Here is a 21,812-nt window from a genome sequence, read left to right as displayed (position 1 = left end):
GTCTTTGCTCCTCCATCCATTAGTGTCATGAAAAGTCTGCTCGCATATTAGAACAGTTTTTCTGAAGTCCAACTAAGGGCTTAGTAAAACCATTCAACTGAGGCAGTACAAGACTCCACTCTTAGTAGAAGGCTGTACCACCCGAATATATGGTAGCGTAGACAGAGCAGCCAGGCTGCTTATCTTGGGAGGGAGAGAGAGCTGTAGAATCAGTACAAGTGAAATTGTCATACAAATGACCCAAAGAAACACTGAAACACTATGTATTGTAAAAAAATAAAAAGGATTTATTAAATACAGGTAGGCCCAGATAAATCTAGGGGTAAGAAGTACTAACGCATTATATGAAATCACAATATAAAAACAGAACACTATACTTGAAAGTACACAGACCCAAGTACAGACCTTATTTGAAATACCCAACAGTAGTTCTAGGGAAGTCAAAACCTTTTCAAACACATTCAGTATAGGTCAAACCTATTCTTGGGGAGTAAAAAAACAAGCGTTACCTTTTACAATTACAGTCAGTAATGCAAGGGCAGTAGACCCTTCCAGTTGTATGATTCTCAGCACAAATCACTTAATCAGTCAACTGGACACAATACTTTTGATGAATAGTGAAACACTTATTCTAGATGCAGTAAAACCTATAACTACTTTTGTGATAACAGTTATAATAGGAGAGTAAAACCAAAGGATTTAATATACTATTACAGGTGCTTCTGAAATCAGGGAACCCCAGATTGAGGTAAGCAGCAATTTAGCTGTGTGCCATCCAGAATAGGTTAACACAAGTAAAACCTACATACTTTGTTTAACCTCACAATGGGGGGGGCAGGGGGGGAAAACCCAATGTTTAACTTCAGTAAAGTGTTTCTAGGTAGGCAACAACCTAATGCAGACTTAAAACAGGCAAGCAGCAAGTCGGGGGAAGCGAGACCCAGTTGGGCGAAACATACAATTATCCTCAAGGGACTAATCTGGTGATACCAACACTTACTTTTGGGAAGAGGCACAACCTAATCACAGGAGAGTAAAATACCTTCACATCTACTTTCTATTAGATTGGCAAAACAGTGGCCAAGGAAGAAAAGAGGTTAACCATACTTAACAGTGCATCACACATTCAAGATCATTAAGACATGCTTTAACTGTTCACTCTTAGAATTAGTTACCAACTTCTTTACAAGTAAGTAACTTTGAAACACTAAAGTCCCAATCCCTTGACCGTCTTTCCCTTGCGTGTTCTTGAGTGTTCAGTGGCAGAAGGGGGAGTGGGGGGGCAGGGGGGGGGGGGAACTAGGACTAGTGACCAACAGGCAGTGTCAGAATAGGTTTCTTCAGTAGCAAAAGTCAGAGTTCCTTAGGAAAACTGGGAAAACAGGTAAGTACTTCACTTTAGAGTTAGATGGTCCAGGGGCTTCGCAGAAGACACCCCAGCAGGATTCTAGCAGTGGGACTGGGTGCACTGGATGAGAGGCCTCCCATCACAGAAAACAACTCACAGCTACACAGAAATCCTAACAGGCTTAAGGCAAGTAAATACCCAAGCCAACACAGTACCTCAGCATTGAAGATGATTTTGCAGCAGGAGAACTTCAGGGTCTGCAGCCAAATACCCGACCAATGGATTCCTTGTCGTGGAGACTGAAAACAAGACCTCAGAAGGGACTTGCAGCAAGGATCGATGAAGGATCTAGGCAAGGTTTCCCTCATGGCTGAATGCGGTTCTGGCGCCTTTTCAAGGAGCACAGAAGACAGAACATTGTGGTTGAATTCTCATTGTTTTAAAGGTCCAGCACTCTGGTGAGGGGACTTTATGGACTTGATTTGTGTCTCTGGAGATCCACCAGGATGCCCACAAGGTTTCAGTGAGATTCGGAAGACCGTGCACCGCACGATGGCTTGAGGTCCCAGGGTATTGGGGTATTGCAACAACGCGTGGGATGGCTCAAAAGGTCTCAACTGGCTCTGGGTCAGAGTGGTCGTTTTCGGAGGTCAATTGGAAGGCAGGGCAACAGCAGGTTCCGGTTACACAGCAGGCTCTCCGGTCGCTGGAAATTGTTTCCACCATTTTTCCTTCGTCATCCTCTTCGGGTTTAAGTTCCAGTGGTTGACATAGCTTCAGCTTCCAGGTTCGCAGTATTTATCAGGAATTACAATACAACCTCTGCATTCTCTCCCTGCATTTTACAAGAAGGGGTGGTCTGGTTGTCCAATCAGGACAGCCAGCACCCCCCACTGGGATTTGTCCCCATTCAAGAAAGGCGTAAGACAAAAGGATGGGGAGTTTTGGACTCCTCCGTCACTTCCTGCTCACAGGCAGACTGGAGCCTGGGCAGGGAGTCCAGGGGACTCCCACCCAAGACAGAAATCACACAAAGGAATTTACCACCCTGCATGTCAGTGGAAGGAACAAGAAACACTAAAATGGCAACAAAAGAAGACAGGGGCCATTTTGGTAAAATTGACACCTTACTGCAGTAAAGGTGCACCAAATTAATACAAGCTATCACTGCCACCAGCCACTGAATGTAAGCTTGTCACTTAACAGAATTGTTAGTTTTAGTGTGAAAGGGGATACATTGTATCTCCACAGCACTCCACATAAGGTGGTGTGTTCTGGTTTCACTAAATAAAATGTAAAAAAGGGATCCAAAGATCCTTTCTACCCTTGGGAACTGTAGTTCACTCAAAGTTAGCACAAGAAAGTTAAAAAGGGGAGCCCCTAGGGCAACCCAGAAACAGGCACTTATTGCCAATACATTGTTAAAGATGATAACTTTAAAGACACTATGGAGAGTCTTGATTATGGGAGTGTGGAAAAAGGTTCCCACTCACTGAGATATTAATGAAAAATATCCCACTAATAAAGCAAAAGCTTCTGGGGATCGAACCAGGAAAGGAAGATTTACTAGTTCTGTGCAAATCTTACCTAACACTGCACTACTCTGCCCATCACTGTACTCCACTTGTAAATCCCTGGGTGTGTCCCCTTTGTACAGAGGACCGTTGCTTACCTTCTATGTTCACATGTCCTAAAACCCATACAAACAGTCTCACAGCAAGAAGGAATCAAAGCATCACAAATGGCTGTCACTTCTGTTTACAGAGGGAAACGAAAGAAACCATCAAACACCTCCTAATTTGTCCTGGGGTGACGTGGCGCGTTCATGCCACCTGGGTCACCTATTCAGAAACCTGCAGTTTTATGATGAAGACGAATGGTGGTGCAGGTTAAGGAGTGGGGAAAAAACCACTTAGGCACTAGCTGCAGTTGATCTGTGTGAAAACATAGGACTACTTAACAGACGAACAACCGGAGCGATCGACGATCCAGGTGACATTAGTTATCAGTCGAGACAAATGGAAACTCAAGCTCCAAGTACACCAAAGATCAGGAGCACGATTGGACCAATCAACATGATGGGTCCACACGATAATCCTTGTAAAAATTGTTTACATTTTCATTAAAACAAGTAATAAAAAAATAAAAATTAAAAAAAGTCTCACAGCTTTGCATTTCACATTGCTACCCGTTTCAATGTCCAATGATATTTTACAAGACTACCTCTTTTTGGTGGACCACTACCATAGCTATCAGTATTGTCTTTTTGAAAGGACGAAATGTATGACTTTTAGGCCTACCACTTTTGGAAACTTGAACATTTTAGGGGAGCAAGTCGAGAGGTTGGGCGACCGAAGTGTGGTGGAAGAATAAAGAGACGTGAACAAATTAGTGAAGATATAAGTAGCTTAGTTGCATCAAAAGTGAAGAGCAAACTTTGGAAATATTAAATAGATGGCGGCGGCAGGCACAAGAAATAGAAATGTGATGTTTAAATGATAGGGCAGAGTCCCAGATTATGGGCAGTAGATACAAAGTTGAGAAGGGGTTAAAAAAAAATGGAGGGATAGGGGATGGAATGGTAGTAGTTTTACGTGTGAGGTAGTGGGAGGACATCCATGATTTGATGGCTGATGAGCATGAAGACTGCTGAGAGTGAATGTCAGACGAGAATGAAGAGAAGGAAAGAAAAAGCTGGGTGTTGTCAGCATAGAAATTGAGACCGGTCATAAGAAAAAAATCACTTTAGCAATAGGAGAAGTATAGAGAGGAGAAAAGGTCCCAAAACCGTGCCTTGTGGGATACCATGAGCAAGAGGTTGGTAGCCCGAAGTTGTCCCACCCCAAGAAACAGAGAATGTCCGCTGGGACAAGTAAGAGTTGAACAAGAGATAACAGAACTGGAAAGCCGAAGGATGAACAGGAGGCTAGCAAGAGTGAGTGATCAACTCACTCAAAAGGCAGCAGAAAGGGCTAATAGAATAAGAATGCTTGGAGTGACCATAAGTAACGAGTTTAGGACTGAAAGATGAGCGGTTTCCATTGGGTGCATAACACGGAAAACAGATTGAAAATGGGGGTTAATTTAGTTATTAGAAACAAATGAGGAGACTTGCAGATAGACTAGAAGTTCAAGTAGTTTAGAAAGATACGGAAGAAGAGAAATAGGTCAAAAGTTGTAAACAAGAGGGGTCAGCAGAGGTTTCTTTAGAATCAGAATAATGGAAGCATGTTTGAAGGAGGTGGGAAAGTTGAGGTTAGGAGACAAATATTAAAGAAAGATGTGAAATGATATTGGATAGAGGGATAGACCTTAGAGATGATGACAGATGGAATAGGATCAGTCTGATGAGTGTTAAGAAGGATTTCTGAACGCTGACCTGGTGGGCAGAGGTTCAGAAGGCCATCCTAGTTTCTTGGAACAGGGTAACCGCTGGACAAGCCAGACCAATCAAGGTAGCTATGGCAGGTGGTCAAGACTAGGTCTCAGGAGGGGTGAGGGTGACTGAAAGACCTCAATGAGCACACAGAGCAAGGACGCTTACAAATTACTCCCAGACAGATGTTATATCAAAAATATAGACACATTTATTACAAGGCCTTTGTAACTCAGACCAAAGCAAAAGAATCACAGAAATACCAAGTGAACCAACACGACACAATCAATACAAGATATATACAAGACCATTGGGGTCTAAAGGGTTAAATGCATGAAATATGTCCAAAATCTAGATGGGGAGAAAACAGGCATAGCAGATAGTCCTTAGGCCCCTTCGACATCGACAACAAACCTAACTAAGAAGCAGTCCAAGCCCTAAGAAGATAGGAGCCTTGTTCTCAATAGTACATGTAATGCAAGTGCACACGGTTGTTCCAATGGGCAAAACTGGGTCTTTTCAGGGATCTTTAGCAGCTCAGGAAGGTGGATGAGGCGATGAATAAGTTCCCACTATTCAGAGAGGACCTCCACTTGAAGGCAGAGGCAGTTCCAGAGTGCGGGATGGAGTCGCTAGTTCGCACTAGCAGTGGAAAGGAGAGGGACCCCCAGGGGCCACTTGTGTGTAATAATGGATGCCGGCGCTAGGGGCCACCGGTTAAGGTTACACACCAGCCTCAGGCGCACTCCCAGACCAAATTCGCCAGTCGAGTCCATGTCGGTTGCGGGTTTTACTGCGGCAATATGACGGCTCTGCGGCTTTCAGTTTCGAAGATACAGTGAGGATTCCCAAACGGGACAGTGCCGATTTCCCTGCTCCAGGTGGATGAATCGACCTAGTTTCACTGCAGCAGGCTTCAGAGGCAAGAGGGTCACAAATGCAGTGCACCTGCAAAGGTCGTTGCCGCGGCAGGGAAACAGTAACCACGTATGCTCCGGTTCTGGCGCACTCGTCTCACTTCAGACCTGGGAATGCCAAGTATACGAAATTCGGTGCAAGGGTGCAGCGGACACAGGGCTAGCAGTATACCAAGTTTCAAGAGCCTCCTCAAAACGACAGTGGAGACAGAGCAAAGGTCCTGCGTAAGCTGGTCAGCCCACTGGTTGGCACAGGGACCCTTTCAGAGAAGGCTTACTTGCAGGGTTTGTTAAAGGTGCCAGGAATAGTTGGTCCCACTATTGTAATGGGTCAAAGCGTCTTTGCAGACCTAGGACGACTAGATGCAGAGGGGTCCCACAGGACAACAGCGGGCTCAGGGTGCCAAACCTTCGAGCGGTTCCTCAACTCGGCTTTTCAGTTTCAGGATACTTGGATCCCATCCTTCATTCAGTTAGAACTCCAGAGATCGACATGGTAGGGGGTTTTGTCCTCCTCTTATCCAAAGTTCCCGTTGCGCCAAAACGAAGAGGACCCAATGGGAGATCTGCTCACAAACACACACACTCCATACGTGGACCAATCACGGACCACCGTGGCTGCAGTCATTCATCACACTCCAGACTGGCACCCAGGATGTGCATTGGACTCAGACATTTCCAGCCCACATCCTGGAGGCACACACACAAGGCATGCAGAAGCCCGCAAAAGCATTGTGTTTCGTGGAAAAATGCATGACCAAATAAGGACTGACCTGGGTCGACGCGACCTGGGGAAGGTGAAGGGGCGAGATGGCCAAAGGACAGAACAAAGAACCTGGTGGCATGGCCATTTTGGAGCCAGGCCACCTATCCGTGCCAAACACAGTTAACATGGCAGGAAAGGGTTAAAATTCATGCGAAAAGATAGCTACCACCAGCCCTGTCCATGACACATCTGCACATCTCACAAAAGTCCATCGGGAGTATCTAGGGCCTAAATGACTACAGACCCAAGTACACTGTACTGTAAGGTACATTGTGCACTTGTTACATGTTGCATCATTGGAAAAGGACTAAATGAAGAGTAAGAATTGAAGTCTCCCTCAAGTTTGGAATGAAGCCATCGCCTTTCCAGCCGTCGCAGAAAAAGTTGCATCGACTGGAGGTGGGTAGAAAGCCAAGGTTGAGAGGGTTTATGAGATAGATGAAAAAGAAGCAGAATGAAGAGTGTCGAGAGATGAAGAAAGAAGAGAGCGGAAGCTGCATTGTCAGGTGACAGGGCAGAGAAGGTAGAATGAGATGGTAGGGCAGCGATACAAGTAGAAACAAATAATGGGGTATTAAGGTTGTGCTGGAAAAATTAGTGGGGGGAGAAAAATGAGCTGGGGGCGAAACAGGTAATGTAGGAGATCTGGGAAAGAGGCAAGGAGAAGAGAATGGTCAGAAAGATAAATAGGGAGAGTTGGTGGATCAGAAATGGACAGAGGAGGAAACGAAAATCAGATCAAGATTGGACCCGGAAATATGTGAAGGTGGGGAGGGGTAGGGACAGGAGAAAGGAAAAGATAGCAAGGAATGAGGAGTGAGCAGAAGCAAGATGAAGATTAAAATCATCTAAGAGTACAAGAGGAGTAGTTAATGGGGAAATGGTGGAAATGAGATTGCCAATGTCAACACAACAGGGACCCGGTGAGTGGTAGATGAGCAAGAATGAGATCGGATAAGGTTCAGAAAAGGTAGTGAGAGAATATTCAAAGGAGGAAAATGTAGAAGGTGGAGTTGCAGAAGGCGAGACATTTACATAGTTTGCGCAATATAGTATTCCAGTTAGTCTGCCACGACCAGAGGTACGTGGAGTATGACAAAAGGAGGCATCAGCAGTAAGCAGTTACTGTGGTATTGAAAGGAGGGATCCGTGTCTCAGTGACAGTGACACAAAGGAAGTCTAGGTTGAGTCTCGGAAAAAGGTTCAGTACTGATGAGGATTTATTACAAAGTGATCTAGCGTTCCATAAACCAAAATCCGTTAGAAGAGAATTAGCAGTGCAAGGAGGGTAAATAAGGTTCGAGCAGTTCCAGGGAGTGGCAGATCGTGAAGTATCCAGGCAGAACTTTAGTGGCATCAAAAGTATTGACAGTGAACATGCAAATGTTACCAGCATAAAACGTAGGCAGTCAAAGGATCCAGACAAATAGGCTTGTCATGCTGGTGATGTTAAAGCAGAAAGGACTGCCATGAGCTGCATCGGAAAGACGCAGTTGTGGGCAGCTGTCCGAGTCAAAGGAATTACATGTCCTGCCGTGGACAGCAAGGTCCAATTTATCCCAAGTTCGCCAGAAACGGATGTTGTAAGGCCGGCAAGCAGTATGAAAGCGAGGAAAGGGGGCATGTCCTTCAATGTTGCCAGGCAAAGGAATGCCGAGGTTTCCGTTTCAGGAGGAGCAGGCGGGCAGAGCCTTTTTCTTACTTTAACATCCCACAAGCACTTCAGCAGGACATAAGGTTTTCAGTCTCATACTGGATACATGTTCAACATGACCCTGGGGGGAAACCCATCTTTTTTTGTTAATCTGAAAATCAAAAATGCATCCTGGCTCTTACAAAGGCAATTCTGGCTTCAAGAATTGAAAGGCAAACTAAATAGGGTTGAGGTTTGTGGCTTGGTCCAAAAATGTTTCCACTCGATACTTTTTGAGTTGGTCCATTTTTTCTTGCCATTCCTTAATGCCCAGGTGTCTGTAGCTGTGTCCAGCAGCCTCTTTGTGGACAGTTCAAATACAGGCGTTTTATTGACCAGAAACATGGTCACCTGACAAGAAAGGGCTTCTGCTTCTCTTTTAATGACGACTTTCCTGTCAACGTCCTCTACCAGCACCTGACAGGTTAATTCAATTAGATTGTTGCAGACCATGAATGCATGGCTGCATAAGGCATAAATCGCATTCTTGCCTTTTGAACCAGAGGCAACAATACACAGCCTGACTCTAAAAAGGTGCCAGAGAGTTTTCAGCGATTTGCAAGACCTGTTTTCATAGGTTTATCTGCAGAGTTAGCAAAATCTACTAGCCAACTCACATTGGCGAGATTTTATGAAAGGTGTGTACCATTTGCATGTTACTCGACCTTGCTGGCGAGTTTGGGGATGTTTGAAACTAATATACTGCAAGCAAACTGTTTGCAGTAAATGGCAAATAAGAGTTCACTGTGCATTGCTGGCATTTGGGTTGGAGCATTAAACCAAATACGACATGCGTTTATGTTAACATTTTACAGAGAGCAACAGTAAACATTCCGTCACCATGGGGCGGGTGCATTTCTCTTGGGTAGAATATGTGAACTAAGGAACTTGACTGCAGTTCATTCTTGGTTCTGGTGATTTCTATTGTATGTATTGCCACAGGTTGGTCATCCATAAGTTACTTCAGTTACATACAGTAAGTCCAATACAATGAAGAGAAAGACCAATCTGTGCCCACCACCCAGGCAACTATTTCCCAAATGACAAGAGTGGAACAGGATAAAGGTTCTACTTACATACTTTGATTTCACCCACATACACACACAACCAGAGAAATGTTCTCTGGTAACAAAAAGAGGTTGGAGGGTTTTTAAACCGACCCAAATGAGCAGCCCCTCTTTAGGTTACAAGCCTTAAAAACAACAATGCTCATGGGTCTGAATCATTTCAGACGAGTGGAGGGGTGTGGGGTCACCTATTCCAATGAGATGCTATTCATTAGGTGCCGGAAATGTAACACTTCAAAACAATTTCATAGTATATTAAATAACATTTTATTAGGTTTGATGTTGTTAAAAACAGTAAAACAGAAACGGCAAAATAATATAACACGTCTGAAATAGATAAAGTGCTTCGTACTATACTCTGCAAACTCAATTACACCCTTTCATACAATTTAAACTAAAAACACCCAACATGTTGCATTCCCCTTTTGTCCAGTGACAACAATACTACAGGAATTTGATCAGGGCTTGTGGTCTCCTTTTCCGTTGAAAACATTTGCTGGCACTTCTTTCTTAATCCAGAAATGACCCAATTATCTTCACCATGATACATTTAGGCAGCCCTCCAGATAAGGTGCGTAAGGGCCTTTTTACACAGAAATATTATCAATACGGCCCTTTTAATTTTTGCTTGCTTACCACTTACACAGGCTATTTATGGTAGCAGCCCCATAAATCATGGAGCCAACAGCCCGGCTAGCAGCAGTTTGCAAATCCACTCCAATTTAGCAATCCAAAAAAGCAACTGGGACGAGTTCTGGTTCGTTTAATTTTTTTAACAAACTCCTCTGTTAATGGTTTTATTAAGATAATACTTTCTGAGTAATGTAAAAGGGAATTTACGTTTGGTTCACTTTGTTCAACTGCTTGCATTTTGTAGGTTACAGTGTTATTAAAGCATATTGAATAATGAACATGATTTTCACTTTGCTTTAGGACACGCATTATGTAAAATGAAATTTTCTGCTTCATTTTCCTCAGTCTTCATCCGCTTTAGTAGAGGCATTGCAGTTGCAGTAGTATGGGCATTTCATATGTTGCTTTCTTTTGATCACAGAGGCACACATTGAATTTAATGGCTTGGAATTCTTGATCTCTTGAAGCTTTAAAAGAGCCTCTCTTTGGCTTTTGTGAGATGGACATTTTGGGTGTTCTATATGAAGAATTTATTTGTCTTAAAACTGCATGTGTTTGCATGCATGAAAGGGCACTAGACTGTTTTTTTAGAGAGCAACAAATAGCTAGGCATGTGGTCTGAACTTGAACTCCCTTTCTGACCACCCAACACAAGCAGGTATAATGGATACAGATAGAAGCAGTGCTGTATATATTTTCAGTAGCACAGATTGTACCGGTACCTCCCAACAAGACTGCTATATATTGAGGCTATACGCATTACATGGCACAATGCCAAATATTCGCATTAGGGCCCATTGCATCATGCCCACATTTCTTATCAGGACTGCTATGTTTTCGGACAGTACCTGAATTTCTTAACAGAGCTGCTGCAATAAAGCATGATGAACATGTATTAGCATTGCAGCAAGCTAAAGTACTGAGCAAAAACCGTGTCTGAGCTTTTTCCACCAACCTCCTGAGCTGGTGTGTGATGCACACTGGCAGTGTGAGAAGATGGCATTGCTGTCATACTTCAAACCCTTATACTCGGTCTTGCACTTTTCAAAACCTCTGCTTCTGCCATGTCCGATTACTGAGTCCCACTGCCAAAAATCAAGCACATTTCAAAGCCTCATTATGAATCTCATGACTCATGTAGGATAGTTCAAACAGGCTTACAGCTTTTGACAAGCCATTTATGTCAGGCAAGCCTCACATGGAACTGCTGGTGCCCTAACCCTATGTGCCTTTCAGTGTCAACAGCCTGTTGGGAAAGGCAACTCAGTGGGTCAATAACTCTGTGGCAGAGATTATTGTGTAACCTGTTCGTTCAAATCCTGTTGATAGTTGAGTTAATGAGTCTGGATCAGTGGTGTGCATTTAAGATGCAGGTTAACATTCAATTGTAACAGAGTTGACTTGTGACTTATGTTCAGTGATTCAGTAGACACGTCATTGGGGATGCTCTGCGCGAAATGGCTCAGAACAACTCTTCAGGGCTGCTATGCTTGTAATGGCTCAGAACAGACATCTCAGTTGGACTACTATACTTGTAATGGATCAGAACCCACTGCTCATATGGGCTCTTATACTTGTAAAGGCACATAGTGTTGGTAAAGCATATGCATTCAAGCAAGTACTGCATCTGGTCAGACACACCTCTAGCTCTAATTCCCAGCCTAATGGCCAAAAGAAGGAGTGCACACATCTACAAAGTTAAAGCTGTACTAGATTTTCCAATAGAAAAGGCCTTTTCAGCTTTTTGGATATTTGTGCTATGTTAAAAGACAAACAGGAGAGGAAGAGCATCTCTGAACCTAAGCACTACAGGAGAACAAAGAAGGGACAGAGAACATACTAGATAGTCCAAAAAAGCAAGAGAGCAATGAACTACATGATAGGCAACATAGAAAGTTAGAAGGGAAACAAGAGTTAATAACAGAAGAGACACACAATAGGAGTGATCGATAGAAGCCAAGCAAAAGACATTTAGACAGTAAAATAAAACACAGAACAGCAGTTGGAGAGAGATGGAAATAGAAAGCCAGACCAGAGAAGGGCAGGCAAATAACATGAGACAGTGCAAGAAGTAATCAAAAGCAGTAGAAACCACAATGAGAACATGAAAAAACAGATGGCCAGAGAAATGACATGAGGAAGAGGAGTTATATCAACCGATACAGCGAGATTTAGGAGGGAAACAGCAACAATAGACTGCCGAGATGGTAGACAAAAACTTGAGAGAGAGGCAGGGCGTGTGAGAGAGGGAGAGGGAGAGGGAGAGAGACTGAGCAAAAACATGGACTGGCTGTCAAGCAGATCGGGCCTACCAGGCAAAGAAGTGATGGTGGTAGAGTGACAGACTTGATTTAGGATTCTCCCGATGTAACAAGCTGTCATCTGTAGTAGCAGTTTGTGCCCAAATATCATGACGATGAAGCTGGGTAGTATGCATAGACAAGGTTCTTGTGTGGGGAAAATGTTTTCTACAGCTGCAATACATTTAGAACCACTTTGAAATACAGTTTTGTCACTGTCACTAATGTTTTTGAACAAAGTTTTAATTTCACACACAAATTGGTTAGTTGTCAGGCACTTTTTACTCTTGCGAAGGAGGAAACATTGTTACTCTTCAAATTGGATTTACACCAATTCTAAAAATTGGGAGTAAAATACTCTCACTCAAAAATCGTATCTGGAGCACTGCATTTAGGTATTGTCGGTTCTGAAGGACCCATTTTACTCTCCTGGTTTGGACTTGCCATTAGTCTGGGCGCACTTACTATTCGCGTCTGAAAATCCCTCAGAAGTTGGGCAGGGGTGCAGATGCAAGATATCGTTACCTGGTGTGGCAACTTAAATGTTCACAACATTTGTTTTGTGGAACGTTGGTAATTGTAATGCTTGTTCGAAAAACGCGAGCCGGAACAACATGGCGTCGATGTGCAGCCATTTTTGACCACTCATCTTCCATCACAGTAATAAAGTCTCTGTTTCCGCTGGCCTCACAGAATCAGCAAGTAGCAGCGAAAACAAAGCAATGTCACAAACATTATCCAAGTGGACTTACTGCGGAGAATAGTTCTTGTATTGTCAATTTAAGGACGAATACAGAAAGGGAGTTGGAGCACACTGCAGGTGCATGATAAGGGTTCTGGGAATGAATGCGAGAGAGAGGGGTGCTCGGCTCTTCGGCCGAGAGCAGAACACAACTGAGGGGCAGGAAAGTGCCCCCATAAAGGAGAGAGCATTGTATGGAAAAAGTTTTAGTTGGAATCTGGACCCCCGGGTGATGCAGTCATGCTGAAAGGGAGGGCACTGTGTGTCAGACCCTGTTAGACGCAGTGATCTCTTTGCCTACCTGCTAAGGGACTAAGCAGTGTTGTGGTGGCCAAGATGAAGTTTTCTTCTACCTCATCTCTAACAGTGCTGTAACCTATGTTAGAATTCTTATATATCCAAGTGTATGTTTATTGATATCTATACATATATTGTGTGAATAAAGGGCCTATAACGAGCCATTTGTTTTATATTATATGATGTATGCGTTTCCGCTCGTCTGAGTCCAATCACTTGTTTTTGCTAAGGGGGCCAGGCAAACAACTGTTAGTGCTTCCCCCGTAGAGCCAAACAGACACTAAACAGTAATGTGGCTAAGGAACTCAATTTCATCCTATGTATCCCGATCCACAGTTATTAGTTATGCCCTTTAGCGCTATTGTATCTTTTAGTGAACACAGGGTCGAACTTCCTGCTCGTCGGAACTCTCCGGCACCGTGGTTAGCTCTCTTCTAGTTTAATCCTGTTCGCTGATGCCATTGGTTTGTCGGGTGATTTAAAAATTTGCCGCCATTGACCACATCCCAAAACATTTTCACCACCAGTCACACTGAAGGTCAAGTTAGGCGTAACAGACCTCCCGCTACATGTTTTTTAAGTTATGCGAAAAAAGCACCAGCAGGTGCAATCCTGCACTGACCCATCACAGTCCCTTCAAGTCACTGATGGTATAAAAATGCTTCCTCCCTCAAGGCATAGTCAGTAAGTGACATGCAAAGTACCTACACATACCTATCGACCTGCATCTCCACTGTCATGAACAGCGAGACATTACCCAATTGCCCCAGTAGCTAAAACGGCAATCATTCACTACTGCCTCCACATCAGAGTTAGCCTCCCTCAATCAGAACTGTCTAGGGAGTCCAACACCTCCACAGTCTCAGTGGCAAGCAATTGCTGAGAGCCACTGGTCTGAGAGAGCCCCCACACTGAAGAGGTTAAAGGCAGAACAGACTAGGGAACAAAAGGGGTTCCAAAGCAACAGGCTCTTAAATCTCACACCCCCGAGAATAGAGTGTATGCGTTTAAAAACGATCAGTCAACAGAAACAAAGTGACAGACCAGAAGCCGGCACTCAGTATATCCATATACCTGCCACGACAAAAGACATTAGTGTTATTAACCACTTAAATGGCTCATACCTCCCGATGATTAGCATCTCTTTCTGAAACAAAATATACTCTGAATTCTGGTGAAAGATTGGTCTAATGGGTCAACTTAAAAAAAGGCTAAAAATGATATTCAGTCTCCTGGTCACCAGGAAAGTGGGAAGAGGCGAAGCAGGGCAATGGGTTAATGCATCTTCTGCAGCGATGTACAGTTTTTGGTGATATTCTTATACAGGTTTGCTTACTATGCTGCAAGTATCTTATCAATTAAACACTGACCCATGTGCTTAAATATTTATTTTAATTTTCTTCAGAACATTTGGAAGCAAAGAAGCAGCCTATGTATGAGGATTACCGAGGCCAAGTGGACAAAGACAAGTCACAACTGATAAGGGACATGAAGGTAGACAAATTTTTTTAAAATTTTTAATTGTCCTCGAACCCCTTCCTAAATTATGTTGAGGCTAGTTCCGACCCTGACTGGAAGTGAAAAACAATAAAGAGCCGGCCGTACTTACCGCCTTGCGGGGTTAAAACGAAAAGGTAAGTCCACTTGAGGAAACCACAAATAAACATCCACACGGAAGCGTTTAAAGGGGAGACCTTCAGTAAAAAAATTAAACAGCAGCCCAGTGAAAAGCTTTCAAGTGGCCCCATAACTGAGCAGGAGCCATCAGGCGACCCCACACGCTGGGCTTACCTGCTTAAAGTACGGACCATGCCCATCCCAAGCAGAAAAAAACAGTCGAGTTGACAGGTGAAATCAGTTACTCCATCCCTAAAATGACCTGCGAGGTACCCATAACAGGCCAGCCACAAACGCACCCCCTTTCCTCACCCCAGTCGAGGTGGCAGACGACGCCCCGCCCCGACTGACCTGGCAAGTGTCTCCCGTCCCAAAAACTAAACTGTCACGTCTGTGCGCCCCCCGCACTCGCACAACAGACAACTCTGACAGTTTCATACCACCCCAGCGATTAAGCTAACTGGTCGATCGGCTGTAACATAAGAGTGTCAGTCCATGGGACCGGTGAAACACTCTTCCCCTTCGCACTGAACCCTAACTCCGCCCCACGACGCTCAGTATGCAAGGGAGGGGAGTACACTACAGCGTCGCCCCTTACGAGGGGGCAGTAGGGTCTTACCTTTTCCTGCTGGGTGCTCCTCCGGGCAGTGGTACTGCAGCTACTGTCCCGGGGCCTTCGACGGTAGAGCAGTACAGAGGTTAGTGCAGGAAACACGTAACGCCAAAAGGAGGAGTGAGTGAGAGAGGAGACTATCTGACAGCAGCGCAGTCGCCAACAGAGAAAAGGGACTTGTGCGACCAGTCACAGGAAGTGAACACGGCAGCCACCTTGGAGCATTAGAGTTTAACACATAGTTGGAAGAGCTACAATTAAATACACTTTTTTTTAATTTGGCCAAATTAAAAATACATATTTCTTTATTTTAACATACGATTCTTAAATTATGTGTTCATAGTCGTCAGTAAATTAAAATAATCTTCGTATTATTTCTTAAATAGTTGTTTGCTACATTATGCTTTAAGAGGTGACAGATACTTTTTAGCATCATGGTTATCAAGTCTTTTGGTGATTAGTAGTTCCAATAACGTTTTACTCGGACGTTTCGCTACTCTAAAATGTCTGCCACTTAGATCTGTCTCCAGGAGTGGGGCTGAGACAGTCTTCGTGGCAGCTTCGGTTTCGTCCAATGTCCACCTCACAACTCCCCTAATTAAAAGTGCCAGTATTTGTTTTCATGTTTTCGTTCTCTCCCGCCATCAGTACGTTTTTCTACGAGGTATTGTTGATCTTTATAAAAGTATTTTTTTCCAGCGTTCTCATTTTCGAATAAATGGAAACTATTACGGAAGGCAGGTTGTAAACAAACACTTGGGGGTGTTTTAGGGATCATGTGTACACCTCTTAATGTGAACTTTGCTGAGATACACAGATTAAGTTAATGAAATCTTTAACATGTTATTATGTTTTCAATGATTGCAAATTTATTAGGGTATTTTACTTCTTCCCCAGTAGTTCTATCTGAATTAAACTGTCCCATGTTACCTGCATAGCTCTCAACTCACCCGCTTTTGGCGGGTGTCACCCGCCTTGCAAAGGGCTGGCTCACCCGCCAAGCCTCCTGCACGGCCATTCATTCCAATGGGCGTCTCACCCGCCAAAAACAAAATCGGGTGATTTCACCCGCCTTTGCGAGACAAATGGTTGAGAGCTGTGTACCTGTAACTATTGTTTAAATTAGAAGGGTTGGTGGCAATGGCCTTATATAAATATACATGCTGACATTATCCATTCGATTTGGCAGACAATAGCCGAGCCCTGGCTTTAACGTTGCATTCTGGAACTTGTCGTTCTGGGGTTGTAATGTGGGCACCCAGTGTTACGATTGTCCGTCCTGCTCCCTCCTGCAATCGCCCTGCTTCACTGCACACTCAGTAACACTCCGAAATAAAAACATGGGAGACCAGAGGTAGAAGGGTATTTGCATATAATGAAAGCACGTATCCAAACCGCCTGGGTGGACTGCTCTGCTCCCCCGGGCCGGCAACATCCTTATATACAGTTTAGGTGGCTATTCCATTCCTAAACAACATTACTCATGTCAAAGGGGATGCCTGCAGCCTGCATCCGGGCCCATGTATGGAGTGTAGCAATCAGAACGCAAGCGATAAAAGTGTTCAAGTTCTTATAATGGCCTGTTTCCGAGCACAGGGCAATGTGGCCTTGGGTTCTGGTTATAGCTTGTTAGGTCCTGTGCGATCTGTGTACATTCTCTCAGAAATGAAATGGGTTTCCATCCCTGGAGGCATGACGGTCACACATTCCACTGTCACAGTGACCTTGCCGGTGCCAGATCCCATCTCCTTCTACGCAGGGTCCTCCGAGAAAATAGAAAAAACACATAATTAAATCATGTAACACCCAGGACTACAAGTCTCAGAATGCAAAGTTAAAACCAGGACTATGCAATTGCTTCCGAATGGAAAGCATAATGTCGACATGTATGCAGATGAAGGAACAAAAGGTGTGCCGAACTTCCCAAATGTGCCCCTGTGCAGCTTTTTGGTCAGGATTCCTGCAAGATTTCCCTAGAGTTGACCCCCACTTTAATTCTCAAGGTGGTTTGCGAGACACGCTGTCTCATCGACTCAAGGCCAGACTCAAGAGGAGAGTTTAACCAGCTAATCAGAATCCCTGATCCATTCTAAAACAGGTTGGAGGGCTTTTAGTGATATATGTCATTTATAACGCACCTACACACAAGTGTCTCAAGGCGCGACAAGACAAGGTAGGGAAGACAGAGGGAAGACAAGACAAACAATCTTACTAGGACTTGTGTCATTCAGATCGTGCAAGTGCGACAGCGCAAAGTGCAGTGGGGGTAGGGAGAGGTGGAAGTGCCAAGGAGTGGGAGGTGGGAAGTGCAATCGGGGCAGCAATTGATCTGCATAAGTGCAGCCAGGGCAGCGCAGCTCTGGGTAAGTGCACGGAGGGAGGGGACTGTAGAGGTTTCAGTTACAGCCCCATTGCGTGGTAGGCCCGGAGGCAGTGCATTGGAGACTGATCATGGGGGAGCCTGGTACCCAGTGAGGCCCTGAGGGTAGCCAGGCAACCAGTCAGCCCAGCAGACAGGTAGGTCAGCAGGGGAGGGAGAAAGAGAAAGCAGAGGATACAAGGAAGGTCTTGAGCTGCATCTGGGTCTTCAGGTAGTCTGGCTCAAGTTTCAGAGGGGCATGGAGACCATTACAGAGGGAGGCACCTGCAGAGGAGAGAGATCTACCCCCACTCTCTAGAGAAGCGTCTGACCCTTAGACAGTTAGAGGTAGCTGAGCAAAGGGCTCGAGAAGGAAGGTATTTTTAAAGAGAGTTGGATGCAATGTAGGCCCTGGCCCCAGAAAGCCTTGTGGAAGATGCAGAGAGTTTTGAACTTGATCCTTGCAGCCTCCGGGAACCAGTGTAGATATTTCAAGGCTGGAGAGATATGGTGCCTGGGCTTGAGGCCACGGATAAGTCTTGCAGTCCTGTTCTGGATTAGTTGAAGAGGGTGGAGAGTAGAGGAAATCAGATTGAGAAAGAGGCTCTGGACATAGTGAGCTTCTGGGGGAAAGTGAGAAAGGGAAGAATACCTCTGAGGAGGTGCAGCTGGTTGTGGGCCTTCTTGGCAAGGTCAGTAATGTGAGGAGAGAAGGAGAAAGTGGAGTCGAAGATGACACCAAGGTATGTTGCCTCACAGGAAAGTCAGGGAAGATGGCCCATTGAGGGCAGCAAGAGTAAGAGAGGGAAAGCAGGAGCAAAGGTCCCAATGAGAAGGATCTCAGTCCTACTGGCATTAAGACAAGATTGCTGGAGGCGCACCAGTCCTGAATCACAGCTAGACAGTCTGGAATGAGCGAAAGAGGAGAGGAGGCTGAGGGGAGCCTGAAGGAGAGCTGAGTGTCATCCGCATAGCAATGAAAGTTAGAGGAAAAGGTGGAAATCAGGTGGGCCAAAGGGAAGCCAAGTAGACATTGAAGAGCCAGGGTGAGAGGGTAGAGCCCGGGGAAACACCATATATGGAGAGAGAGGTGGTGGAGAGAATGGACCCAATGGTCAAAAGCAGAGGAAAGGTCAAGGAGGATGAGGATGGAAGGAAGGTTGGAGTCAAGATAAGATACTGACAAACCCAGTAATTAAGGTTGTTAGGGGTTGTGTGGCGAACCCAGCAGAATTTATAGCAGACCGTGCTGAGCAAGGAGAGTACCTTCACGACTGCGCCTCTTACATGGACCGATGGGAAGGGAACCCCCAGGTGAAGGAAGAACCAGTATATGATGGGAGGGGATATGATGACATGTCATCAATAATAGATTCGATCACTGGATGCAGGCATATGGGTGCAGCAGTGGTAGCCACATAAGGGGAGAATTTTTCATTTCACTTGCAGGAACGATTGCCGCCTCCCTACTAAGGACAGCAGAATTGGTGGCTCTCATAAGAGCATGAGACATGTCAGACGGGCACGTGGTAAATGTGTACTCTGACTCTACCTATGTCACCTCCACAGTGCACTCAGGGCTAGCGCAATGGGAAAGGAGGAGGGTTCAGAAGAAGCAAAGGGTCACCTGTCCAAAATGCTTAAGCTTTCAAGAGCTGATGCAGGCAGGTTCTTAAGTACAGTGTTTCCCCAAAACGCACACAAAGGAATGTCCACACACTATGTTAGGTGATGTTCAGGAATATATACACACAATCATAATAACACTTTCTATTTGGAATACATATTCAAGGAATGGCAAATATATACACTCCTTGTGGTACCACACATTACTTAAATCCAGTAATAGATGCACTAATTGCAGACAGTTTTAAATAGGCAGGTGGTTTCTTAAGTTAGGTGCAACACCATAGAATAGGAAAGAAAGGCAGGTTAGGTATGAACAGTGGCAGAATGCTTTCTTTAGACTAGACAAGTAATTCAAAGTGAGGATCCTGAGCAACCTGTGAGGGAAAAGTTATGGGGTAACTTATGTTGTCTTTTACAGCCCAGTCCAATAATGTTCAATAACCTTGTACTTTCTTTAAAAGGTTCTACCACCCCAAAGTACCTAAGAGGCTACAGTAGAACAGGATCCAAGGTGAATCTGGGACCCCTCGACGACTCCCGAGGCTAGAAGATGCACTTCCTCGTCACAGTACCTTTGGTGCCTTGGCAGGCGAAGTGGCAGAGTTTCTCGGCTTTACTCAACGATTCCCTCCAAGGATGGACCCCCTTTGGAAGAAGGAACCACTGGGATGCTGAGTCCAAGAATAAAAAGGAAACAGTCTTTCCGAAGTGCAGCAGTCTGGCTCTTCGCGGTGCTCTCCTTTGGTCGATGATTTCTCCGACTGTAGAAGTCCTGTGAAGATGAAACTTGCTGTGGGCTCCTTAAAGGCTTGGTAGATGAAAGCAAGACCCCAGGCACCCTTCAATGACTTTTGACGGTGACGGGTGCTTAGGTCACTTTTGGTGTCGGGTTTTGGAATATCGCAGTTTTCTGACTTTCGGTTCTTCGGTGCTCCAGCCACAACACAGACCTCTGGGTGGCTCCTGATGCCCTGGACTTGACCAACTGAGTGGACCTCAGACCCTCACCAAGTCTGGACCCTTGGGACGTCTTTGTTCATTTCTGGAGGCAGGAACCCCACTGACGAACCTTCCACTGCACCCAATGACTCCAGGGTCTCTCCGTCAGGAAAAATTGGTCAGTGGTGACAGCAAGGATGTCCTTTCAAATGTTCTTCGGCAGTTTGGAACTTTTTCGCAGCTACGGGTGTCCAGCAGCCCTATACCATGGTACCCACTGTTCTGGGCGGTAGACTGCGACGGCTTCCAGCAGTCACAAAACGCACTTCCGAACCCTGGGCGACACCCATGGACTTCTCTGGCTTGAGATGTCCGGCTCTCCTCTTCTGGACTTCGAAGACCCCTTCTCCGGACGGCAGGCACACAGGACTGGCTTCCAGGATACTTCGATGAAGAGCAGCAGCTTTGCACAGTGGTCCCTCGTAGCTCGGGGAGAGGTCTCCTTTGCAGGTCCTCTCTGGATCAGTCCTTGGGAGAAACGACAGCTTTCGGATTACATTGAAGAAATGCAGCAGCAGACTTCTCTTCCAGCTGGGCTTCAAGGAACAGCTTCTTCTTGATTCAGTTTCGACTTCAGCTTCTGAACAAATTGGTAAGTGAGATGTCCCCAGATATATACATCTGTCCCTCATTCACTCTGGCTGAGCCAGGCACAGTCAGCCAATCATACAGAAGGACATTCAGGCAGGCAGGCAGGCAATCAGGCTCACAGGCATGCAGGCCATTCACTCCACCCAGACACCCATAGCAAAGAATGTGGATTCAGGCAAGTAACCAGCCTTTCAGAACACTGCACTACATTCATGTCAGTTTCAGTCAGGGCTGTCTCATTCATTGTGTCACACACACAGCAACCAGACACCCACAACAGAGAATGTGAGATGACTCCCAACTCCATTCACACAGGTCCCACCCCAAGGGTGTACCCACAATACACAACACCTGGGAAGGCTCCAGTCAGTCTGATAGGAGGCAGCCTCCGAGCCATATATAGTATTTCCACCTAACAGCCAGTCAGGGGAAAGGGAAAAACAGAGACGTATATTGTGTTTCCGCCGAACAGCCATTCGGGAGGAAGGGACAGAGCTCCCCAGGAGTTTGGGAAACAAGGTAAAAGGCAAAAGAAATCAATAGACCACAGAAGTCATCTTGCCTTCTATCAGGAATCCATTGATTCCTATGGCAGGGCTTCGGTGCCCCAAAAATGGAGGAAACTCAGAGCCACTGCCAAGTCAGCATGTAGCTGCCACCAGTCCATGCCCTGCTCTATAGGCAACACACAGGTGCCCAGAAACACACATAAGGGTTACAAGGGTGTGCCCCCACCCAGGGGTGCCATAAGGGTATCCCGTGGGTGCTGTTCACCAAAAGATACAATGAAGAGTTGCACTTCGAAAGGTCCAGGCTGGACCTCAGTGGCAGAAAACATAAGGAAACCACACACAGAGAAGTGGTA

The 21,812-nt window shown here is 45.3% G+C and overlaps 1 protein-coding gene across 1 annotated transcript in view; it reads right to left on the bottom strand.

Annotated features, from left to right (window-relative positions):
• Nucleotides 1-15,511, bottom strand: part of LOC138472375 (small COPII coat GTPase SAR1A) — a 271,220-nt gene extending 255,709 nt beyond the window's left edge. Inside the window, exon 1 of the mRNA XM_069610511.1 lies at nt 15,376-15,511. The gene's annotated coding sequence lies outside the window, so the exon portion shown is untranslated. The remainder of the gene's footprint in view (nt 1-15,375) is intronic.
• Between the last annotated feature and the right edge of the window lie 6,301 nt (nt 15,512-21,812).

Source organism: Ambystoma mexicanum, chromosome 8 (assembly GCF_040938575.1).
Source record: "Ambystoma mexicanum isolate Mex_15411 chromosome 8, UKY_AmexF1_1, whole genome shotgun sequence".
In the NCBI taxonomy this organism is placed as follows: domain Eukaryota; kingdom Metazoa; phylum Chordata; class Amphibia; order Caudata; family Ambystomatidae; genus Ambystoma; species Ambystoma mexicanum.
Note: the sequence above shows the minus strand (reverse complement) of the source record. Positions and strands in the feature narration are given on the sequence as shown.